This window comes from Puntigrus tetrazona, chromosome 7 (assembly GCF_018831695.1).
Source record: "Puntigrus tetrazona isolate hp1 chromosome 7, ASM1883169v1, whole genome shotgun sequence".
Lineage (NCBI taxonomy): Eukaryota > Metazoa > Chordata > Actinopteri > Cypriniformes > Cyprinidae > Puntigrus > Puntigrus tetrazona.
In genome coordinates, this window is record NC_056705.1 from 33,550,909 (window position 1) to 33,574,063 (window position 23,155).

The window sequence follows — 23,155 nt, forward strand, 5'->3', positions numbered from 1 at the left end:
TAACTGAGGAGTCTGTGCAGAAATCTTGTGCAGGGCCAGAAGAGCTGCGCCAGGTGAATTGGACCGCCGTGAGATGGCCCCTACATCGCCGCTCGCAATTGGACAGGACATGTACTGCGAGAGAGTAATAAGTGGTCTGCGGGGTTGGATCACTGTAGCCCCAGCAATCACTGTAGCCTCTGATCCCTCAATGTGTCAGCTGCCGATCCTCTGTTAGCATGAGAGACCAAGTTGGGTGACAGCAGAAGGGCTCAATGCAAGACCCCAGTCTGTCGTCACAACATAGCTAACTGACTGACAGGGAACAATAAATCACACTGAGTCTGTTTCTATATCTACAAAGGTTTCTTAAATCGATCTCAGTGTAGTCTGTCAACATTTGTTCTTTATGCTATTAACTGAAATGTACTTTACAGATATAATAAACATCAGTGCAATTTGCTAATGCAGCATATTTAGCAGCATCCTATTATATGTATTGTGTTGCTGCAGTTATTTTTGACTTCAAAAGATGAGGTAATTTGATGTCATTTGACCGCTTACTGACGGTTTAAATTTTCCTGTTTTTATATTAGAAGCGGCATTTTGGTTTTGATTGATTTTAATGTTACTTTTAAGTTAGTGTAGAATGAAATGACTGGCAAACCTCAGCATTTTGTTTTATGTACCCCCTCGTGAGTCTCACGTAGCCCCTTTTGAGAACCACTGTTTTACAGAATTGTGATGGATACATGACACTGGCACAATTTTCATAATTTCAGCATTGTATGCCACCAGAACAGAATTAAAAATAAAACAATCAAGATGACATTGAAGAGCAGACTTTTCAATTCAAGGGGTTGAAAAAATAAAATGCTTAGGACCAACCATTTTTATACACAGCCCCTGCCCCATATTCAGGGGCTGAAATATATTAAGTAAATAAATAATTAAATTAATTAAATAATAAATAAAATTTAATTTTTTTAAATATTTTGTAGAGCATTCTTCACAGGCAATATATGCATTAAGTTAAAGGCAATAAATTAAACCATGGATGGGTTTTCTCCTTTGTGACGCTTTGCCTGTAGTTGACTTCAAGTGTTGTTTTGTGGGTCTTCCAGCATTTAATTTAGTCCTCAGTATGTGAAATGCATGCTCAATCGGGTTGACTGAAAAACTCCTGGATATTGCTGTATGATTTGGGTAATCATCCATTTGAAGTGCCCCCAATCAACTTTGCTCCATTTGACTAAATCTAGGCAGAGAGTATATTCTATACACTTCAGAAGTATTCCACTGCTTCTGTCCTCTGTCACATCAATAAAGACCAGTAGCCTAGTGCCAATGGAAGCTGTGCAAGCACATGGCATCACACATTGCTCCTCCATACTTCACAGATGATGTTTCTCCGTGATTTAGGACGCGGGAGTACAAACCTTGTTATGATCACATGGCATTGCACAAGTCTCCCGAAATCTCGCTGGCTTATATCATTCAAGGAAGCCACACACGGCCGAGTGTAACAACACAGAAAGTGAGGTGACAATTAATTTAATGATCAACAGTGACAATCAACAATGTTATAAATAAGTCACCCCTTATGTGGCAGTGCTACATGTTTTATACTTTGGACCATGAGCTGTCCATGCCTCCATACTTTTTCTTCCAATCATTCTGGTACAGGTTGATCATAAATTCAGCCATCCAAAGATTGTATTTCCAGTAGTAGTTCTGTTTTATTACATGATTTTGGCTATGATTACATGTTTTTAGAGTCTTCTCTTGATTGTAGACTTTGGACAGTGACAAGCCTACCTCCTGGAGAGTGTTCATTACTTGTACTTCACCACTGTTAAATACTTTTGCCAAAAATTGTCTCTCAGCTTCATGAGCTGCTCGGTGGATGTCAAGTACAGATGGTGCACAATACATCCACTTATCAAAGCTCCTTGGTAAGGCTTTCATTACCTGACAAGTTTAATGGCTCACTAGAACAATGTTGATGGTTTCTTCATTAATGTAAGATTTATAACATGGCCAACAGTGAAGGCTGCACTACAGAAGTGAAGTCACTGGCTTGAAGGAGCAGTTCAACCCTTTCAAATTAACAGCTTGTCATATCTATTTCACTGCCGTCTGTAGTCAGATCAGTAGATCAGTTGGGATATCATGGTAGAGATCCATCAAGACTTACAGGATGATTCACTACCACTGGAATGTCCACCCAATCAACAATATGTTATTCAAGCCCTTGCCAATTGGACTTTTACAATATGTCCACACCTCGCTAAATTCTGGACAACCTGAAATTCAGTGAACAATGACTTTGATTCATGATACATTTTGTTCACACTTGCCTATAGACTTTACCAGCCTACTTTACTTTAATTGCTGCTACAACTGTGGATTGCTTTCAGATTAACAGTGTTTAAGGGCTTGCCACTGCTGTGGAGAAACATATTCAGAGTCAATGGCATACCAGAGAACATAGTGTCTGACCAGGCCCCACAGTTCACCTGTTTTTTTGTTTTTATATATATCATTGTGAAAGACACTTAAGATTTTTGTCACACAAAATACATATTATACATCATTCATAAATGTTAGGTGCACAATAACAGCAAAATGTAGTGCTTTTGCAAAATAAAGAGAATATATAGGCTATGCCTTCTGTCTTTTCTGTCTCCATAAAACTGCTTTTAGAAACGTGTCACTAAAATATTGCCCAAAACACTTCAGAATTAATCCTGCTGCTTTTGTCAGCAGTCCCATCATCAATAATTACAAGAGAACCAGTTCCATTGGCAGCCATACATGCCCGCGCCATGACACTATCACCACCATGCTTCACTGATGAGGTGGTATGCTTAGGATCATGAGAAGTTCCTTTTACTTCTCAATACTTTTTCTCTTCCCATCACTCTGGCTGACCAAGTTGATCTTGGTCTCATCTATCCATAGGATGTTGTTCCAGAACTGTCAAGGCTTTTTAGATGTTGTTTGGTAAACTCTAATCCCAGCCTTCCTGTTTTTGAGGACCAACACAGTTGTTTTCCGTGGTCTTTCTGGTCTTTTGGTGTTGCTGAGCTCCCCGGTGTGTTCCTTCTTTTTAAGAATGTTTCATGTTTTCATGTTTTGGCCATGCCTAATATTTATCTCTCTGATGGGTTCGTTTGGTTTTCAGCCTAATGATGCTTGCTCACTGATAGTGACAGATCTTTGGGTCTCATCTTGAGAGTTGACAGCAACAGATTCCAAATGCAAATAGAACACTTGAAATTAACTCTGGACCTTTTTATCTGGTCATCATAATTGGGATAATGAGGGAATAACACACACCTGGCCATGGAACAGCTGAAAAGCCAATTGTCCCATTACTTAACAAGTGGAAGGCACATATGCAAACTGTTGTAATTCCTACATTGTTCACCTGATTTGTATGTAAATACCCTCAAATTAAAACTGACAGTCTGACGATAAAGCATGTTTTTTTAATTTAATTTCAAATTCATTGTAGTGTTGTATAGAGCCAAAAATTTTAGAATTGTGTCACACTGTGTGTGTAATGTATATATATATATATATATATATATATATATATATATATATATATATATATATATATATTGTGACAGAAGTGTCGATTACTCATCAGCGCCCTGGAAACAAACAGCGAACACCTGACCGCATCCCACAGGTTGATTTTGTCATGCATCGCAGCTCATCAAGGCCAGAAAATGCCACAAGGAGAAAAATGGTCTAGGAGCAACGCTGCGCTGCCAGAGGGCACCTTGCGACCAATGAGCAGGCCTGCAGTTCCTCAGTGCAAGACGAGCCTATGTCCACTGAAGGTCCAGCTGCTGCCCGCAAGAACTTGGCTGGCAGGCTGTATCGTGCACCAAGAGACCCCAGCAGACACATCAGAGTAGAGGTGTGAAAGTGAATGGAAACCCTTCCGCCCTCTTGACCCGGCTCCGGCAGTGCAGTGACCCTAGTCAGGCTCCAATGTCCTCGCCCCACGGGCAGAAAGTAGAACATACCTGCCCATCACATGTGTGCATGGGGACACCCAATAAGTTCTTGCTCAGAGTTCTCTGATGTGTTCTTTGTCACCAGGCCAGCAGAAGGAGCCCTTACCTCTGGGTGATCTGCACCACTCCCCTCTGCTACAACTTCCGCAATACACGAGGACTCATAAATTCAGTAGCAGGTCACCTACCTGCAGGTTGCATTGTTACACCTGTTCTGTTGTTGTTTTCCGAGTTCCTTGTGTTTTTCCGAAGTTCTTGCTTCCCTGATTTTGACCCTGCCTGTCTTTGGATACTGTGATTGTTTGCTGCCTGACCTGACCATCACCTGTTTCTGGATTTTGTTATTGCCTCGCTTCCCATACCATCTGTTTTGCCCTGTTTGACGCCTGCCTGCTGCGATTGCATGCCTTTCTTCAATAAAAGTCGCATTATGGATCCGCCACGCCTGTGGCCCCCTCTATTCGTGACAGTTCTCCCCAAACCCGGGCCAGACCAATATGATAAACAGTGACCCTGAGAAGGTGGGAAGTGGTCAGAATGGCTCCCAGGCCCCTTACCAAGACCCAGGTGGTCGTATAAGCCACCTCTGTAGCTGCAGGAAACATGCAGCAGCAGGAAAAAAGCAGCAGGAAAACGTCACAGGAGAGGAAATCTCTCCACATCGACTTCTGAGACTACTGTCTGTGGCTTCTTTCCTCTACCAGATAGCAGTGTGTGACCGATCCAGGCCACACTCCTCGCGACTTGGACTCCACTGCAGCACACAAGGAAAGCTAAGAGCACAAGCATGATTACTCTCAGCACCGGGACAACAGATTGGGACACATTTTCATGTATCTTCATTTTATTGTCAAACCAAATCCACTCTCCGGGGTTACTTTCTTGAGCTCTCTACATTGTTGTGATTTTTTTTTCACTCCCTTTAATATATATATATATATATATATATATATATAGTGATAGTGACGAGTCGAGCTGCCCTCCCCTTTATTGTCATCATCACCCAAATCCTTTATTCCACTGCCCTTCACCAGGCTCCCGACAGAGTGGGCATGTCTGAGAGAGGGGCGCAGTGCTGGACAGGTCTGTGGCGGGCGGTAGAACGCCGTCACTCGCTACCGCTGCGTGCGAATGCCGGCGCGCTTCTCGAGACCGGTCTCTGCGCGGCATGCACGCTGGGTGTCCTCGTGGGGTCCAGGAAGGGTGTGGTAAAGGGACTCTGCCCGGCTTACGCCAGAGAAAGCGTGCTGTCGGACTCCACCAGTCCTTGGTGAATACTGCACACCGCGGTACCGCTCCAGCGGCCAGAATGCTGGGCTGTTTATCCCTTCTGATCGCTGACCGGCAAGAAGATGAGAAGCCGCGGAAAAGAAGCCGCCGCTCGGCGCCCCGGCCCAGAGAGGGGAAGCGTCAGGTGGCCACCAGACTCCGCCCCATACCTAGACCTCTTCCTGGAAAACTACCTGACCTGCACGCCTGCAGCAATGACAAAGGACACAGGTCTCCTGTTTATTTTGGACACTTTTTTCCCTGGACACCTTTATTTTGTATATTTTTGTTAATAAAAAGCCTTTCCGAGGCCTGACACCACACCTCACTGTGTCTGTCGCTGGCTCCTCCCCGCCACAATCTTGCAGAATAGTGGTCTGTGTCACTATGTTATGCTGGTGGAGGAAAACATGTTCCTGACTCACTCCAGAGACACCCCCAAAAGAGTGGTTCAATAATTTCTTTCATGCCTATCAAACCACTCTGTTGCCAGTCATGCTGTGTGTATTGGTGCATCATCATCCTGATACATAGCACCACCTTTACGATACAATGTTCATGCACATGGTCCTCCAGAATGGTTCGGTAGTGTTTGGCAATGATGTGCACATATAGCACAAGAACTGGCCCTGGGGAATGCCAAGATATTGCAGCCCAAAAACTATCACTGGATCCACCCCAATGCTTCACCTGGGCAATGCAACAGTCTGGGTGGTACTTGTCTTTGGGGCTTCTCCACACCACAACTCTCTCAGATGTGGGAAAGACAGTGAAGGTGGACTCATCAGAGAACAATGCATGTTTCACATTGTCCACAGCCCAAGATTGCTGACACCATTAAAAACCGACGTTTGGTACTGGCGCAAGTGACCAAAGGTTTGGCTATAGCAGCCCGGCCATGTATATTTACCCTATGAGCTCCCAATGGACAGTTTTGTGAAACAGTGAGAGTTGAAGTATATTTAATTCTGCAGTGAGTTGGGCAGCTGTGGTTTTATGTTATTTGGATACAAAAATTCTTTCAGACAGCTTCTCTCTTGCATCCCCAGTTAATCCTTTTAGATGTGGTTAACTTTTTGGTGGCATGCTGATATTAGCCAGCCTGGATACCATGGCTCTTGATAATATCACAAAGTCTTGCTGTCTGGGTCACAGATGCGCCAGCAAGACATGAACCAACAGTTTGTTCTCTTTAAACACTAGTGATTTAAAAACAACATTGGCTGCCAGGAAATCACGTGATACCCACCTTGATTGACACACACCATTGCAACAAAAAAAACACTTGTCAGTTTCAACAAAAGGTGCTATCTTCTAAGTTATTATTCGTCAGATCCAGACATGAACACTGGAAAAGCTAAAATGTTACAATATCCTGCCTATGTTCATCTTTTGGTGTCAAACCCAAATAATTTGCAGCCTCTACAGCCAAAAATAAATGGAAATGGAGAGGAGTGTGAATGTTTGTGATTTGTATAAAAATCTTTTTTTTCCAGATATCTTGTAAAGTTTTGCTGATTGTATTAACTATTGTGGAAAACATTTGACAGGGTTGTGTGTATTGTTTTGCAATTGGTGTATGGAATTTGTTTGAGAACTACAGTACAACTGGTTTTGAGAATAGGACCTGGTTTTGACAAATGTGTCAAATCGTTTGAGAAAAACTGTGAAATCATAAAAATTTGATCACTTGTTATCATATAACACAGGCCACAACCTAATTGGTTATACAGGCTGTGCAATTATTTGCAGCAAACACACAGTACCTGGTCTAAAACTATTAGTAGGGAGAACAATTCGTAGAGAGCTGTTGAGAGACATACAGACTGATACATAAACAAGCTCTAACTCCTGGTCATCAGTTATTCCTTATACAAAAGATGATTTATTGTGTTTTCAGAGTAAGGTATTAGGCCTGGGTATGTCTGGGAGAGTAAGGGTTATTTCAAATCAATTATATCACAGGTCGTGTAAAATACTAGGTCACGCAGTCTCCATATTCTAAAAGAATGAACTCCAGAAGTAATATTACTAAGCTGTGCATTTAAGCATGCTTTAATGTTTGAGTTTATAGCATTTTAATATTTACTACTGCTTAATTCTCTTTTCCAATAGGTGTGATAGAGGTGAACGGGGGAAAAGGGGGTAAAATATTTCCCTCAGTTATCTAACCATGTTTTTCTCTGTAGTGTTTTGTTTTGCAATTTTGGGATTTATAGGCTCTAAGTGATGTTAAGGTTCTTGTAACTATATTTTGTTGTAGTAAGACTAGCCTGGTTAATCATTATCAGGCCAATAATTTTTTTTAAAATAATTATTAATCAATATATCATTTGTTATTGTTAATAGCCTATAATTCCATTAACCACTGACTAAATATTGGGGGTGGGGATAGTTTTGGTTATTGCAGGGGCGTATTTGCCAAAACTCTACCCCAGAACAATACAATGTTATGTTCAAAGGCTGCATTTAAAGAGTAAAACTTTGAAAAGGCTGAAGTGTTCACTTGAACTCCAGCATCTGCTTTCTTGGCAGATGGTAGACAACGTGTGAACAAGGAACAGTTTTCAATTTATTAGGAACTTGTGAAGTATCTCAAGATGAAATCTGAATCTTTTTCTGTAAATTGGTGGAAATGCAATCAGGCTAGGCATTAGATAGCTTGTGTGAAATCTGAACAAAGGAATAGTGCTCTGCAACTTCCCTATCTGTCATACTGATGAAATGTGGAGAAAAAGAGCAAATGCAGGACTGGAAGACAAAGGGAAGTAATTATAGTGTGGCAATTATATTTACTCTAATTTTATGCACTGTGATGTGTGTCTTAAAAGATCCTTTCTTAAATGAGTTTCACAGTGGCAGCCCAACGCATAACATAGGAATAGAAAGTTTAGCTTCCTTGCCAGAAGCACTTTATTCCTCAATGAAAGTTAATTAATTTCATGATGGTAAACTTCTGGTACTGCCCAAGAGCACAGTGTTAATACAGCTGTTTAATGCAATGGCCTTTTACTTCTTTTTATGCCTTGGATCACTACTTTAGGATTATATCTTGATGCTGTTGGCAGACATATCCTCAACCACAGGTTTACACCAACATTTAGACCAATAGCTCATTTTAGGACTAAATTTAGAGACTTAATGTGTCAAACACCAGATAGTTTTCTAATAAATCAAATTTATAAAGTAGACTCAAACCTAATATAGACTTATGTATCCAGACTTTCAGATGCAGCCTAAAAATGGCTGGAATTACACAAAGACAGGACATGTTTTATCACCACTGCCACTTCATTACAACATTGCCGCTTTACTTTCTAGGGCTACAATAAAATTTAATTTTCGGACCTCTGGGGAACCCTACAGTTGATGTGCATTAGATGAGCACTATTGATGACAACAATAAATAAAAACACAGCATAGGAAGGACAGAAATCCTTATGGGTTAATCGTTCAAAGTGTAGTATTTGGCCCCATTACTTGTACATATATGACAGTATAGATCATTACAATCTGGCAGACATAGGTTTCAAGGTTGCAAACTTCAAAGTGTACCTGCCATGAAGTTTATTTATTTGCATGCTATCCTTTTGAACTGGGATGAATTTTGACATTACGGAAAAACTACAAACTGTAAGGTACAGATGGCGGATGTTATATGCTTATGTTACATAAAAAGCATGGAATTTAGTAATAGGAGTAGTGCATAAAGGTTAAGCTAACATAACCTGAGTTAGCCCTGAATCGTGTGGTTCTAGGATAGACACATCCACCTATCATTCCACTCCCTCCAGCCAGCTCCTGTTTTAAATAGTATATGAACTTTAACCAGGAGACAATTTTTATATGCAATTTTACATTTTACTATACAAATATGATGAGGCAACACTGCTTGTTCAGTATGTATTAAAATAATAAAACTTTGCTTTTTCTATTGGGAGACATGGGAGAGGAGGGGCCAAAAGGTGACTTCTGGAGAGAAGGTCAGCCTAAATTATTTATGCTACTCATAGGACTCCATTCTCTGCACTGTGAAATTATTATAGTTCCTAACTGCATTATTAAATGAAAAACTAAATTTAGCAAATTTGGTTAAATTTGGTTAAAAAAATAGATTTTATTTATATTCTATAAGTTTTTGTATCTTATAGTGATAGTAATATAATGGGTAAAAGGAATAGCTCAACTAAAAAAATATTTCATATCAATTATCCATCAGGCCATCAAAAGATGTAGAATGAGCTTGTTTCCTCAATAGGAACAGAGCATGCGTGGAAATGTGGTATTTCATCACTTGTTTACCAATGGATTCTCTGCGATGATGAATATGTGCTGTCAGAATTAGAGTTCGAAAACAATAATCTATCTATAAGTCAATAAATCAATCAATAAATTCATAAGAAGAAGAACAATGATAATACATTTGACTCCAGGTTACTGGACTGTACTACATTAGTAAGTCAGCACATGCACATGCAGGGCCTCCGCTCAACACAGAAAAAGAGGACATGATAGAAGTTGCTTGAGAAACATTTCCACCCATACATATAAGGGCTTTTTATCCAAAAGAGTAAATTTGAGTTACTCCACCCCAAAAATGGAAATTTTTACATTAATATGTGATTATTATATACCCTCTCACATTGTTCCTGACCTCGTAAAAGCTTACACACATGTATATCCTTGTAAGCATACGCTGTTTGCATTAAGTCCAAAATGATGCTATGGTGAAGTAGAGGAGACAAACTGAAATTAAGTCATTATTTTTTGTTTTCTTTGCTCATGAAAAGTATTCTCGTTTTCTTTGTAATGTTACTGTTAAATCACTGATGACAGATGTTGATTGTGTTAATTACATTTGCTATCTATGGAGTGGTCAGAGATGCATCAAAAATATCTTAATTTGTGTTTCAAATACTTCTAACAAAGCTTTTATTACGTAAGGAGTAAATTTTTAGATTAAAAATTTTATTATGCATTCTTACATTTAAGATTTTTTTCTTTATTTTTATACATTTAATTAAACTTTAGTCTAAAATATTCAGCCCCAAAATTACAAGCCATTTTGAAATATTTAGCTGGTTTGCTTTGTGTGTATGTGATTGGATGGCAGTGTAAATGCATATCTCCGAGTATTGTAGTGTAGCTTGTTTTGTCGCCGGGTACCATGTGTTCTGTGACTCCATTTTAGTTAATTGTCTTAGCGCTTAGTGATTTCCTCGCTTGTATTTAAGTTCTAGTTTTGATCCCTGCGTGATTCGTCGGCTCCTCGCCTTTAATGTACGCGTGTGGTTTTGGTCCTGTCTGCCTGCCTGTAAAGATATTGTTTATTCCAGCTCTGAGAAGATTAAAGCTTTACTTTACCTGCATGCTCGTTGCGCGATTCTCCAAGTTAAATCTCTACACCTGGGCGACAGCAGCGCTACGACAATGCCTCTGGGTGTTATGTATAGAAATATTTAACTGGGTGTGTAATTAGTGACTTGCTATTTCAAAATCAGATCTCAAAGAGAGAAAATCCTGTTTGGCCAAAGCATAACATAAATAAATCTCTTTAATTAAATTTCCCAAAAGCTTTTGGTTCTCAAAGCATATATAGGCAGCAGTAATAACTCACGGCAGTTCCTCTTGCAATCTTAAGGTTGCAGCCCTCGCTGACGAAGCGATGGCTGCGGTTCAAGGACTGGGCATTTTCACACTACAGAACCTCTTCTTCACTCATCGTGGTCTCAGTGTGCTTTTACATTAGAAATACGCACATTTCAGTCAAAATTACTCACACGGTGCCGCATAAATATAAGCATAAACATACAGATATAAAACTCACCTACACCACCGTTTAACCCCTGACTATATGCATCCCAAAGTAGTTGACTTCAATTACTGCAGTTGATTTAGTTGCCTTTAGTTTAAAATGTGCGGTATTGCAGTTCAGTCAGTCTATAAACTGTGCAAGCAGTTTTCTTTATAATAAAAATCTGACCTTCATGCTGACAACATCACTATTGCATTACAGGTCCTCTGTAGCCAGATCCTGGATAATAATGACTGTGACTGTGTCATTTTATATTTTTCTTTATGAGGCTTCTCCTCTGCTTCTCCTCCTTTTCAGAAAACATAAATAAACGGTCTCACATCGAGCAATCTGTCAGTGCCCGCTCCCCCATTTCTTGGTTTATTATGAGTATTAAAAATGATCAAACCTTGTGTGTGTATTTGTTCAAATTTTTATGAGGACGAATAAGCCACGTTCAATCATTACATTTCATATCATGCTGCAGTACTTCTGAAAAACAAATGAAATATCGATAACAGCAGCAAAGAGCAGTTTTCTTTTTGCTGACAAAACAGAAGTGGTATTGGCTGTAATGGGTTTTGTAAGTCATTAGTCTACATGGCATTTCATGCTTGCAAACTGGTGGCTTCTGTAATGGAATAACATAAGGCCTGGAGACATAACTTAATCAGAACCATATGTGATAAATTGTTACCAATATAAATCTCTGCCAATATTTGACAGGTGCACAACAGAATGCGCTTTGATGTATTGTTCTTTTTAACTTTATACTGATCTCTAAAGTAGAAACAAATATGCCTTTGGGCCAGACAGTTCAATTTGATATTCTTTCTTGGCATGGCTTACTCATCCATTCATTGTGTACTAATAATATTCATAGAAAAGGCAAAACTGCCGTGAAGGTGCTGATTAGGGCAGAGCAGAAATAGTTTACTGACATCTAGCTATAACTGTTATGTAGTTCATTTGCTGTAAAAAATGCAGGAATTAAAGCTTGCATTATAATGATGACTATAAAAGCCAGGGCATTCTTTCCTCAGCTGCCTCTTGGCTCTCAGAATTCAGCAGCAGGCAGTGGGCCTAGCTGCTCTTTCCCACCAGAACCAATCATCTTCCATCGACTGGTCCCCAAGACGTCCACCTACTACCTAATTAATGTTATTAAGCTTTAATTTTATTTCTGCTGTTGCAGGAAAACCAAAGAAAATATGAATTATTTGATTATTTGGTGCTTAATAGCAGAAAAAGACAAAAGCACAATGCACTTATTAGCGGTGACCACTTTAAAACTTCATTTTGTCTGATGTCTGATCAGAAAGTATGAGGCTAAAACTTGCTAAAATAAAGCAGAAGACAAAAAGATGGAGAGCTTTCTCATTGCTTGTCTTTCTCAAGAGAGATTGAAAGCGGTGTTTTTCCAGATATTGTTCCTTTGAAATGTTGCGCTTTGAAAGCGGGAAGACATTTTCAGATCTTCTGCCGCACCTGTGCATCCGCTGCGCCAGCTCTCTCACCCAGACTGAACTCAACCATCCCACTGTTTTGAATGTCAATGATCTGCTCTGCACTGGCACACATCTGTTTAATGTGACACAGATGGCGCCGCGAGCGTGTTTGTGTGTGGTATAAGTAAACAATTAGACTAGCATATTTTATGATATTTTTCAGGTTGCCTTGATTTGATATATGATGCTGGCATAAATCCTTGAGTTTCACTGAATCTCTGTTTGACAAATGAAATGAAATGATGGTACTTAACTCGTTAGTACTTAAACATTAGCTTACAAGACATATTAAGCTGATTACTATCATCATTAGAAGCTCATTGCCAGTGATATTTAACTTCATTAACGCAAGCGGAATGTGGAGGTTTAAATAGTGCGTGGAAATGTGGGCATAATAACATCCAAGTACTAACTGATGTCTATTAATACAGAAGCTAGCCTTAAATGAACTTGCTCCATGATGCTCATGACCTCGCTTACAAAATTCCTACCAGGCATTATACCAAATCAGTTCTAGCTTAACCACAGGCATTTCTAAACTGTCTTCCATGTCAGCTCCAGGAAAGTGGATTCCTGCACTCGTTAAAATCACGATTGTTATATATTTTGAAGTTTACTTTAAAACAGTTGCTGCAGCAAGATTTCACTATGAAAGTTTTTACATTAAGCATCATCATTACCCAGCATCTCTATTCCCATTAAACTGCAACATAAAATGCAACTAAATAAGCCCGCTGAGCAAGATGATCACATAATCTGGTGTTTGGATAGCAGTACAGCTATTTTATGCACCGGTTTAAGGCTTTAGCATGCTCAGCAGCCATATGATTTCCACAATTTCTCCCCACGTGGAATAGGGAAGATACTATACTTTCAAAAGACTCAGTTTAATGAAATGTATTTACCATGATTTTTATATCTCTCACAGGGTGATGCCGGATCCTCTGCTGCTGGAATCAAGGTAAGACAGAATCTTTAAGTCTGTGTTTTTAATAAATCCTACTTGTTATCTTTCATTTAGTATGTGCAGATGAGCCCTTATTAGAATTCTTCTTACTACAGGGTGAGCCTGGTGAGCCAGGCGCGCGAGGACAAAGGTAAAATTGCAAAGCTCATATTGTACTCCAAGCCATTGAGTATACACTTATGAAACAAGTGACCTAATGACAGATTATTTATTAATGGAGAACACTGATAATTTATTAGTCCTCCGTAGTGAAAATCAAGTTCTTAATGTTATTTATTTGCCCCTGTGGTGTTTTAAAATGCTTTTAGACGAACCATGTGCTAATCTATAAATCAACGCCGATGCTCAGTATACCCAAAGGCAATAACCAATCACGTCAAAGGGATCCTATTATTAGCATATAATTAACAGTTCTGTAAAGCAGGGCGCTAGTGAGGAGTCATCACTAATATGTAGAAACAAGGGTGTAGAGTTACATTCATGCTAAATTATATAAATATATTAAAAAAATGTGTAATTTAGATGAGTTTTAAGGGACAGCATTTTTGACTGCAGGAGACTTTAATAAAACATGTTGTCATTAATGATTAACCAAATTCTTTGCACCTTATGGCTGAAGTGTTTTTAGCAAGGACAACTTTATAGCCCATGAGCTGAGAAACACACTTTATTTCCATCTGATAAAAAGTATAAATATAGCCCATGGCATTACAGTTTGTCTACTTTGTATTTTTCTTTGTGCGTTTGCATCACACTTTATTACTTTTTCTTGTTTTGTACAGTAAAACACTGTTAGAAAGCTTCTCTGAATAATTAATCTGCTCCAAATTCAGTATGAGACCAAAGAGATCAGTTTGAGTTCCACTCTCACAGAAATGTTTAACATATTTACAGCACATAAAGAAAATCTTGTGAATGCTTACAATCCTCCTGTCTACAGTCTGGGATCTACATTGACCTCAACATTTGAGCACTACTCCTACCCACTTATTTATTTCCAGCAGAGTATGTATGACTAACTGTGAAATGACTTGATCTGTTATGTAAAAATTGTACTTTTGTACATCTCATGGGTGTACTAATATACTTATATGCAGTAATATAATAATACATTTCATGGCCTAATGGGATCCATATTATCCATATTATCTGTCCAAATGATAGATAAGCAAAACCTTCAGATATAATTGTTCAGCACTTACATGGCAGTAACATTAATTTGAAAAGTATGGTGGAAATGATCCAACGACAACACCAATAGATAGCCAATGTGTCTTAGCTTTAACTAGATGGTTTTCACTTGAGTAAGTGAACCAGGGCCAATCTTTTGATACTGTGGCTTTAGAAGAAACCAATTGTGGTTGAGCTCTCAGTTTCCAGGCTCATCGCCAGAAGTGGTGGCTTGGTTTGGCTGTAATTTGTTGCACTTTTCCTACATAGGGTGAGCCAGGACTTCCAGGGCTGCCTGGACTCCCCGGGATTAAGGTAATTGTGTCTTCATAAATTTAAAACCTCTGATTCTGCCCATCCCCCATATCCAGCAACCAATAAGAGTTGTGGAAATGTGACTACATAGCGTCAGTGTATCCTTCATATTAGTCTGTTTGACATGGTTTCGTTTAGTTTTAAGCAGAATGTGCCTTATATTGGTTTATCCAAATGCACATTATTGGGAATCATCGGTTGTAAAATAATTAGGAAATGACGCATCAGTGAATCAGATTTGCCCAGATTAAACCTAGCATTAAACCTAGATTAAATTTTGCACAGTTTATCCTAGTATTCTTATAAATACCCAGGCTTGTGTTATGATTTTTCAAACAGAATCCACAACAGTGAAACAGTGCATTAACATCCTGAGTGTGTCGAATCATACAGAGCACTCTTCCAGAGATTTCACCACTTTGCATAATGTAATGGAACAATATTTTCTTTCCTTCTGAACTGAAAATGAAAAGCCGATTGCAGATGTTCAGGATCCAAACTGTCTAAAAAAATGCTATAGATAATATATATATATATATATATATTAGATTTTTGATTTTTTTTTATTCATGAGAAAGTGAGTGGAAAACCACTGGAGCAAAGAGAAAAAGTTAGCAATTTAAAGAATGCTCCAATAGGCATGATCTAATGCTTGTTGCTGTTTTGGTTTGTTTGCCTGTATACTTTTGTAAGCTTACAACCTGCTGGCCTTGTAAAAATCCCTCCTGGTTTATATAACCCTGTGTTTTCACTTAGAGGCTGGAGGTACTGAATGCTAACATTGTGCAAATGTGATGCTCTCATGGTCTTTTTAAGGTTTCTGAAATTGAGACCCATGCGCTCATAGTGTTCATTGATTGAATGTTAGAATGTTTTCATTAACTGGCTCTGAAAACATCAAGAAGTTCTCACTCCCGACTAGTCACATATTGACTTTTGGTCAGGAACCCTTTGTCATTGCTTTTTTTTTTTTTTGCGAGGTACCCTTTAGTGTCACTTTTTCACACGCAGGGTCCTCCTTGCTGTGTGCATTTGTGCAAAAATGTATATTATAATTTTATATACATTTATAGTTTCGTTTATAGTATAGTTTATAGCACAAACCTACCCTAAACCTACCCACGTTTGAACAATATAAAACACACACCCTAACAGGCAAATAAAAAAAAACTGACCATAAACAAGCAGTATAAAAGCATTGCAAACAAGCTATGTTGCATTCCCGAGTCTTCTGAAACCATACAATGTCTTTATGTGAAGTAACACATACGGTTTTAATCGCTGAAAATGATCCCGCTCCATTAATGCGCTCACAAGAGCCAATAGCATTTCACACAACCGAGGCTGGAGTAAGGCTTTTTCTGGCTGCCTTTATATGTATTTGTGTGTGTTTGCACACTCTGGTGTAAACAAGACCAACACTCAGGGACGAAAACAAATAAAGTAAGGACAATTCTAGTCAACCAATCAACATCCTCCAGTGAGCTTAGCTCCAAGCTTTTGCTGTAGTGGTTAAGTCTAGTTTTCTATTTTTGGTTTTGGTTTGACTTCTGTCAATGGAAATGGACTTAACTGCTCAGTAGAAACAAGCCATTTAAGTACATGAATACTTTTTGAATAAATTATGACTGTAGTATGACTGTAGTCTGTTATATCTTGTGTTTTATTGACAGATTATAGGTTTAGGGGTTGGGTTATGTGCTCATAAATGTTTAAATAGTGTAATATAAATAAAACAGTTGTGACTGTTTATATTGAACTCAAACATGTATGCAATAATGGCAGTATTATTACTCAATATAATATTTAATCTTGACAATAACATTCCCAGTACCAGTTGCGTTGGCATATTAATGCCAAGGGTTTCTGGTTCAAAGCAATGGAAGACCCTGCATATCGAAAAATGGTCCTAAATGGTGGTCAAACGTGACTACAAGCAGTCCTGACAAAGAGTTAGTATGTGACAAGTTGGGAATGAGAATGTGTTAAAAATATCAATTCCTCCTTTCATTGTAGTACCACTGTACCATGAATGCTTTTACATAAGATTTTATTGTTGTTGTTTTGTCTACAGTATTCCATCTTTTTATTTGGAGTCCTAGTAACTGACAGAGAGTTACATTGCTGTTTCTTCTGTATGCAGGGTGAACCTGGATTCTATGGGCCTCAAGGTGAGCCTGGACTTCCAGGCCTGCCAGGAACTAAGGTGTGTTTGTAACAGCTAGTGATGATCTGTCTGTCTGTCTGTCTATCTATCTATCTATCTGTCTATCTATCTATCTATTTATATAGTGATCACAGCGATAGCTCTGTTAAGGACTGAAAGGTGAACAAACAAAAATTGACTAAAAAAAGTTAGTACAGTCTACTGAGAGAAAAGCTTAATTTAAATAAGTAAGATTTATGGAAGAAACAATGCAGTGAGGCACTTATGAAAAAAATCTAATCAATGACTTTCAAGATACAGCATGTGCTGCCCTACTGCCCTCTACAGGATATTTTGAAGAAATACCCACACGTGAAGAAAAGAGTGGTTTAATTCAGCTAGATTTAATTTAATTAGCTTTAAAAACATATATAAATAAATAATCAATTTTCCAAGATATTATTTAAATACTTTTCCATCTATGCTAACATGTACTTTTGGTACTTCTGCTGTAATAAAATATTGAAAATCATCAATATGATGTACTTTATTATTATTATTATTATAATTACTATGCAAAATTATGTTAATATATATCAAAATGTAAATCATGTTAACATTTATTGAGGACAAAGTTTACCGTTTACAGTGGTCTCCTGGTTGACAACCACTGATGTAATCACTTTTGTAATATAAAATGTGTACCTCTTTAAACTGTTTTTTTACATCAATGAATAAAACATTTTGTAGGGAGAGAGAGGAGAACAAGGACCGCCTGGCAAGGGTGAACGTGGTGAGACGGGTCCAGCAGGGCACAAGGTAAGATGAACAGTATATAGGTGCGGAGGTCGTCATTAGTCAAAAGTCTCAATGTCACAATAAGCAGATAATATCCAGTATGCCATACAGCTATGTATACACTTTTCACTTAAATCACACATTGTTTTCCAGAAACAGATATTGTTTAATCTGAATCAAGCTCGTCCACATGACCCTACAGAGAGATAAACAGTTTTACAAATAGCTGTATGGATATTATTTTAAAACTAAGAAAGAAGATTTTCTTATTTTCTCAGGAAATAAACATTTCTTTTGAATAGAGATTTAGACAAAAATAAGTTAGTATATTTTTTTGAATAAGATTTAGACAACGGTTATTATTATTTTTTTTTATCTTTTAACAAACATCAGTACTGCAGTTAGTTGTGTTTATGTTGTGGGTAATTTCTGCAAGAGTTCTTTCCTCAGTCTAGATAAATTAAAAAAAATAATAAGTGTAAGTGTTCAAATAAACGATGTCTGATTTTTGAGACTAAGTCTTAAAATGTTATATGGTGTAATTCTCAAGAGGGGAAAAAAAGACATTTATTTGTTTTGCACCAGTAACATGGCCCATAATTAATCCGATTACACACACAATTGGTGTTTTATTATGTTCCCTCTGAATGTGTTGATGATAATTCTCTCTGTTTTCAAATAATTATAAGGGAGAGCAGGGGGAACCAGGAACACCAGGCCCGAAAGGTTCAAAGGTCAGTCTTTGTGCATTAAAAAGCTAAAACAATTAAATAATAAAGTTAAGGTATTCAAACAAATAAAAATTCCTACATATTAATAAAGCAAAGAGACAATATTATGAGTATTTAAATATAATATTGGTCAATTACAGGGGGATTTAGGAGACAAAGGTGATGTAGGCCCAACAGGATCACAAGTAAGTGAAGTCTAAAATTCTTTTTTGGTACATTAGCTTTATTCTTACAGCATTTCATTGCTCTGTTGCATGAACCTGTTTTGTTTAGTTTTTTTAATTTGCTAATGGTTGCACTTGACTGAATGAAACCAGAACGGTCAGGTTTTATTGATTGTTCACAAATCTAGGGCATAATGTTGTAAAACAGCTGGTGAATAAGCAGACAGTAACAAGATACACTGACACCTCACGGACGATTTCGTTCAAAGTCTTGAGCAAACAACGGGCAAAACAGTCTTAGTTGGAAAACCGGTTTGTATAATTTGTTCAGCGCTCTGCATGCACTGAATTGTTTGAAGCAGTTTCTCTCTTACGCAGTCATAACAGGAAAGAACGTGGAGAGTATAAATAGCATTGAATGAGCCTACAGTAGATTGAAAGCAAATCTACAAATGTATCTTATTGTTTGGCAGACAACTATACATGTGTTTGTACTTTACTTAAAAGTTAAAGTTTTCGGCTGCTCTACCCACCTCTAAATAAGCTTTAAAATACAAAATTTGTCCCGGGATAGTTTAATATTCCATGTCTCTAGTGTTTATATATATATATATATATATATATATATATATATATATATATATATATATATATATATATATATATATATATATATTTACATACTAAGTGAATATGCTGTGTTTGTTCAGGGCCACCTGGAGACAAAGGTGACCAGGGTACAACTGAAATCATAGACTACAATGGAAACATCCAAGAGGCTCTTCAGGTTAGTGCAATCATAACCTATTCATCACCTTTCATTGGATGTCATATTTCTGAGCTGTAATGAGCTGCACAAGTCAAGACAGCTTTCATATCTCAAGCCAAAGCGCTCAATAGCGCTGGTCAAGTAATTGAGAAGAATCAGTAGTAAGGATTGGCATAAAACTGCATGAAAGACTGTTCACGCTGAATCAACTTTTAGATAATTCAAAGACACACCCAACAATGCATAGATAATGTTCTACAGTAGTGGTTCATGTGGGGCATGAAAATTAATGGTCAGACAGAAAGGTTGGTCTGATACATAACTGTAATCTTATCTTTTACCTTCCCTCTTTCCTGACCGACTACAGAAGATAACTACTATTACAGTTACGGTAATTCACCTCTGTTTTGTCTGTGTGTTTTATATGTGCTGTACTTTTGATCAGTATGAACCTCTATAAAAGTGTCTACACGTAATTCTGATAATTCTCTTACAGGTGTCTTGACGAAACACTGCGTTGCTGTACTAATATTTGTTAACATTTGTTTTGTTTGACTTAAGCTAAAGACTTCATTTTGTAACAAGGATCAAAGTGTGGAAAAGTTTTTGTCTCTTTCTCAGCTATCTATATTCAGAGTGCTCAGATTAAACATGTCCAGTTTGATCTTGTTATCACATAAATAAGAAATTACAAGTATATAACAAAAAATGTGTGAGAAATGTGTCCCTTGTGTGCTTTGCCATTAAGTTTTACAAAACAAACACATAAATGATGAAATAAATATTTGGTGCATATATTTTCATATTATCATTTATCTTATGTTCTTCTTTTTTGTGACTTAGGGTCCCCTGGGCCTCCTGGACCAGTTGGACCAAAGGGATAAAGGTAACAACTTAAAGGGGTCAAATGATGCTATTTTAAAAATTATTATTTTGTGTATTGGGTGTAACAGAATATGTTGACATGCTTTGATTTTAATTTCAAATACTGTATATTATTGTAGTTCCTCTATGCCCCTCCTCTCTCAAGCTTAGTCTGCTTTGATTGGCCAGCTGATACAGTGCATTATAATTGGCCGAACACCTCAAGCTCACATCAGAAATGTAATGTAACTATTCAGATCCTATACATGCACAAACAACTACATAAAACACATTAAAGAAAAAATCCCATCATATGACCCCTTTAATCTATTAGCAATGTGACCATAAACTTTGTGAAGTCAAATGCTAATGTGATTGCAGTTCGTTTCAGCCTTTACATACGTTTTTGTTGTTGTTGTTGTTTTTCACAGGGTGGCCAGGGTGTTCCTGGACTTCCTGGCCTGGATGGTGAAAGGGTACGAGGATTAAAATGTTCTAGCTTCTGTTTTCTGTCGCGTGACCCATTTCTGTTTTCTGTTGCGTAAACACATTTTAAGTTGTTGTTAAATCCTATGTAACAATTAATATAATGCACGCTCCACAATACATGTTCTTAGGGTCACAAAGGTTCAAAAGGGGACATGGGAATCCCGGGAATATCCGGAGAAAAAGGATCAATGGGTCTTCCTGGGTTACAGGTAGAATGATCCAGAAATGTAATTTGTTGATGCTTGTGGTCTTCACATAATGTACTATACGTGATACTGTTTAAGTCTCGGTAATGCATCCACAGGGTGTGAATGGTCTGAAAGGAGACAAAGGAGATACTGGTTTGCCTGGCCCTCAGGGACCCTCGGTAAGTAAAGCCAGCAAAATGTGAATTAAGAATGAAACTTGAGGGAAAAACACCAGTGTGAAGGAAAGATTTTATGACGTGAGTGCAGGTACATCTGCAGGAGAAAAGGCTTAAAGGAGATGAGATGGAATAGAATCAAGTGGACAAGTAGGATGACTGGAAAGGATGAGTTTAGAGAGTTTGCCTCAGAGAGTGGGAGAGAAGTATATGAATGAGTATATGTTTCCTAGTAAGATGTGTTTAACATAATTGTGCAGTGAAACATCCAACAATACAGATAAGCTGAAGGCTCTATAGTGTATCAGAAGTGCCACAGGCTCATCGTTTCCATGCCAAGTATTAAGTGCATAAATGAATATACTTTAAAGAACTTCTGTTTTGCAAATCCTTAGTAAATATTATAATTTTTTGACGTACTGGATTTTTGACTTTCATGAGCTGTAAGTTGTAATCATCAAAATGAAGAAAAAAAACATTTAAAATTAATTATCCAGAATTAAATAAAAAAAAAATGCATTTCTAAAAGTTCTAAATTGATTTATACTTTAATGAGTCAAATAGGTATTTGACTCCCTATAAATTGACCCCGATCCCCTTTTGTTTTAATAATCAATGGGAGGAGCTCTCAGAGGCAGCGCTCGTAATTTCCCTTTTTACAGAAGCAAAAGCTGCTGCAGTGTTCGTTGCTTGCTACAAAGAAATACTGGGGCACACTTTGGATGCAGGCATGAAAACCTGCTGATCTGGCAAGAGCATGAGAGAAAGGGGAGGACCCGCCTCTCAAGCCTCAGCCAGATTAAGTGTGACTTTAACAAGGGTAAAACAGTTCCTTAATGTATCTTTGGCATCAACTCAACTCACTTTGGAGGAAGAGGAATGCTGTCTATGAACCCAACAACATCATCCCCATCATCAAACATGGAGCTGAAAATATTCTTTGGGGATTTTTTTCTGCTAAGGGGACAGGACAACTTCAACACATTAAAGGTACCATGTACCTTCAAATCTTGGGTGAGAACATCCTTCCCTCAGTCATAGATGGGTATCCCAGCATGACAATAACCCAAAACATATGGCCAAAGGCAACAAAGGAGTATCTTAAGAAGAAGCACATTAAGGTCCTGGAGTAACCTAGCTAATGTTAGCAAGACCTTAATCCTGTGTGGAAAATCTGTGGGTTTAGGTTGCCAAATGTCAGCATCAAAATATGCATCTTAATGAGTTGAAGGGGATCTGCTAAGAGAAGTGGGACACAACCCGGTGGCCAAAGGCAAGAAATGTCTCACCTCTTTGATTGTTATTTTGGCCCCAAGTTCTAAATCACGTTTTGTGAAGGGGTAAAATACTTATTTGACTCATTAAAATTCAATTTAGAACTTTTTTGAAAAGCACTTTTCTGGATTTTTTTGTTGTTATTCTGTCTCTCAATGTTAAAATAAACCTACCATTAAAATTATAGACTGATCATTTCTTTGTCAGTGAGCAAACTCCTCACTATATGCCTTCTTGAGCTTCAGTGTTTTCATCTTTTGTAATGGTTGTGTATGAATCCCTCAGCTGTCCTCAGTGTGAAAATATGGATCTCAAAATAATACAGTAAATTTTGGAAAGGGTTCAAATATGCAGAAGATGCTGGAAAACCAAAGAATGGCAAGAACAACAACAGGCAGTTGAATATCACATGACCAAGGAACAAGGATGTACCAAACAAAAAAATAACATGCAATTTTCATGATATATATTTCACTTCAGTTTTCATTTTGTTCAAATTAACAGATTATTGGGGCCTGG

General features: G+C 37.9%; 2 long non-coding RNA genes across 2 annotated transcripts; both read left to right on the forward strand.

The window, feature by feature from the left end:
• The first annotated feature begins 14,989 nt into the window (after positions 1-14,989).
• Positions 14,990-18,968, forward strand: LOC122348768. Its single transcript, XR_006251369.1, has 5 exons — positions 14,990-15,036; positions 17,180-17,242; positions 17,933-18,001; positions 18,670-18,714; positions 18,852-18,968. It is a non-coding gene; the product is annotated as an uncharacterized LOC122348768 (long non-coding RNA).
• Positions 18,969-20,878: 1,910 nt separating this feature from the next.
• LOC122348769 lies at positions 20,879-23,151 on the forward strand. The gene is made up of 4 exons (XR_006251370.1): positions 20,879-20,984; positions 21,126-21,206; positions 21,302-21,364; positions 23,141-23,151. It is a non-coding gene; the product is annotated as an uncharacterized LOC122348769 (long non-coding RNA).
• Positions 23,152-23,155: the final 4 nt, after the last annotated feature.